The sequence below is a fragment of the Notamacropus eugenii genome, chromosome X, assembly GCF_028372415.1.
Source record: "Notamacropus eugenii isolate mMacEug1 chromosome X, mMacEug1.pri_v2, whole genome shotgun sequence".
Taxonomy (NCBI): domain Eukaryota; kingdom Metazoa; phylum Chordata; class Mammalia; order Diprotodontia; family Macropodidae; genus Notamacropus; species Notamacropus eugenii.
Window position 1 is genome coordinate 28,885,204 of NC_092879.1, and position 3,538 is coordinate 28,888,741.

A 3,538-nucleotide genomic window follows, 5' to 3' on the forward strand; every position below is an offset into this window, starting at 1 on the left:
AGATTATTCTCCCTCCACCCCCACCCTACCATGTGATCCAATGATACTGGCCTCTAATAGTCCTCACACAAGACCCTCCATCTCCAATCCAATTTTCACTGGTGGTCCCTCATGCCTAGAATGCACTTTGTCATTATTTTGTCTCCTGTCTTCAAGTTCCAGCTAAAATCCCACATTCTATGAGTAGCTATTTCTAATCTCTCTCAATTCTAATGCCTTCCCATTTTTGATTATCTCCAATTTATCTTGTACCTATATACATACACAGTTGTTTCCATGTCATTTTCCCCATTATATTGTGAGCTCTCTGAGGTCAGGGACTGACTTTTGTCTTTCTTTGTATCCCCAGCTCTTAGCACAGTGCCTGGCAAAAAGTTGGTGCATGATAAATATTTATGGACTGACTTCTGCCTCCTGGGGTCCTTGACTTTCTTCAAGACTCAGCTCCTATCTCACTTTCTGCAAGAGACCTTTTCCAGTCCTCTTCCCCACCCCCACTCCCACCCTCAGCTGGTGCCTTCTCTTTGAGATTATCTACCATTGACACTGGATAGATCTTGTATGTACATAGTTCATTTACTTTGTACCTCTAATCTTTAGCATTATGTCTGACCCATATTAAGCACTTAATAAATGCTTGTTTGCTGAATAACTTTGTAACCCACAAGTGTGCTTGGATTTGTACAACTGTCAGTGTCTATCAACCAGGTCCTTAAGAACATGTTCCTTGTCCTCATCCCAGTGATTTCCAAGTGGCGCCAAAGAGGTTGATCAAGGCTGATTGCCCATTCTGATTATTCTATTTTCCTTTCTTCTTAGTGATAAACATACAAATGGGATCACTGAGGGCTTTGGCAGTGATGGAATAGATATTTCCCCCCTTCCTTCTTTAGATGTTTTGTAGATGTTCTTTTTTATGTATCATCATTAATTCCCAATGACCACCATCAAGAGAATCTTACCTTGTAATAAGTCAAGCAAAACAAATGAACATACCGATCATATTTTACTATGTACATACCTCATTCCACAACTATAGTCCATCATTTGTCTGCTGAGAAGCAAGAGACCAATTTTACCATTAGTCTTCTGAAGTCGATCCACATTCTTCAGTCTTTCAGTGTTGTTTCCAGTCATCATGCAAGTTGTTTGCCAGTTCTGTTCACTTCACTCTGCATCAGTTCAAGTAAGTCTTCCCAAGTTTCTCTGAATTCATGTTAGTCATCTCTTACCGTATGATAATATACCATTCTATGTTCAGGTTGTTCGACTATTTCCTAATTGATAGACACCAATTTTCCTTTCTTCTTTTTGCAGGGAGGACTAGTACCTCTGGTGCGAGGGTTTGCTGAACACTTTTCAGGGCTGCTCATCTACCTTTGGTGTCTACCTGTCACCCAACTCTCACCTGTGACTCCAAGTAGCTGTAGGATGCACAGTGGTCACACCTGGGTAAAACCATCTCAGCAGATACCCTAACCTCATGTATGTGATGACTTCCACCAGCAGAATGGGAGGATGAGAACAATTTGATCCAATGGCCATGAAGGTGACTGAGGCAGGCATTGTGGAGCACTTAGAACTTGGTCAGACACCAAAGACACCAATGTCATCCACTGCATCCCAAGCCATCACTAGTCATCTTGACTTTTGTCTTGCCATTGGACTTTGATAACTCTGGAAGAGAGAGAGAGTGAGGCTGATGACTTTGTGCAACTCTGCCTCACTTAAGTCCAATTCGTGAGGGAGTCAAGACATCAATCCGTGATGTCATTGATCCTCTACAAAAATGAAGGACAAGCAACAACTGTAAAAGTGCTGCTATAAATAATCTTGCATAGTTAGCACCTTACCCTTTGGCACCGACATTTTGGGTAATACTCTGTGAGCATCTTCTGGATGCTTACCAGTAGTATTGCTAGGCTAAAGAGTGTAGATAGTTTAGTGAATTTTTTAGGGGGAATGTATGGCAGAATTCTTCACACCAATCAGTTAACAGTTAGTTCAACAAGTATTTGTTAAATGCCTAATGTGCCAGGCACTATGTCAAGTGGGGATATAAAAAAGGCAAAAACATGGTTCCTGCTCTCAAGGAGTCTAGTAGGAGAGACAGCATGTAAATACCTGCAAACAAGCTCTATACAGGATAAATCTGAGATAATAGTGGGGAGGCACTAGAATTAAGGGGGATCAGAAAAGCCTTCCTGTAGAAAGTGAGATTTTTATCTGGGGCTTGAAGGAAGCCTAGGAAGCCAGGAGGAGGAGATGAGGAGGGAGAGCATTCCAGGCTTGGGGAACAGCCAGGGAAAATGTGCAGTCAGGAGATGGTGTGTCTTAGAATGAGGAACAATGAGGAGGCCAATGTCACTGGATCACAGAATATGTAGGGGAGAGGAAGGTCTAAGAAGACTTGCACAGTAGGAAGGGACCAGGTTGTGAAAGGCTTTGAATGCCAAATAGGATCCTAGAGGCAATAGGGAGCCATTGGAGGTTACTGAGTAGAAGGGGAGGGTAACATGGGCAGACCTGTGTTTTAGGAAGATTAAATTGTCAGCTGAGTGAAGGATGGACTGCAGTGGGGAGAGATTGGAGGCAGGAAGACCCACCAGCTGCATTCCTCTAAAGAGGCATATTCAAATCTTTCACAATCCATAGGAAATCCCCCAAATCAAGTCCTTGGTATTGGTCTGCACCCATTACTGTGTACCAGCACTCACCCCAAACACACAGTTGTACACTGTGCCTCTAGGCTCACATTAACCCTCATATTTGCACTTAACCACAACATAAACTTGTTCAAGGCTACCTGGTCCTGCCTTGGGCCTGGCACAGATGCTTCCTCAATTTGGCCACTGATAGTGCAGAAAGCTGATGACGAAAATAACGAGAACAAAGTCATTGATTCTGATAAGTAGGGAAATATGAAATGTGTGTCAGTGGTGTCCCGGTCTCTGATGGAACAGATTAACCTCGAGGGCTTGGGGGCCTCTGTCAGTAGTGATCTCTCTGACTTCCTTTTCCCACACCCAAGAGACTCCTGTGGGAACCACAGATTTCAGCCCACATCTAACATCCCCAATTTCTCTTCACTCACCTAGGCTATTGAGACATTAAATATAAGGTTGGTTTTATTTAGCTTGACCAAAAAGACAGAATTAGCTAGTACCTCAGCTCCTTGATGGTCAGGAAAACTTTTCTGGTGGGAATAATGCAACCCTCTCCTCTCGTGGGTCCTGCCTCCTCTCTGTGCCTATATAGTCGACTCACGGTACCAGATGTCTGGGGAAGAGCAGACTCATTAGGGATGTGATAGCTGGGGCCAAGTATTTGAAGGGCTGTCTTGTGGATTCCTGCTTGGTCCCAGAGGGCAGAACCAGTAGCAGTGGGTGGAAGTTACAAAGAGGTCAATTGAAGCAATGCCAGGGCAATCTTCTTAGTAATGTGTGCTGTTCAAAAGCCTGATGGACTGCCTTGGGGGGTGATTGCTTCTTTGCCCATTGGAGGTCTTCAGGCAGAGGGTGGATGATTCATCTCAGAT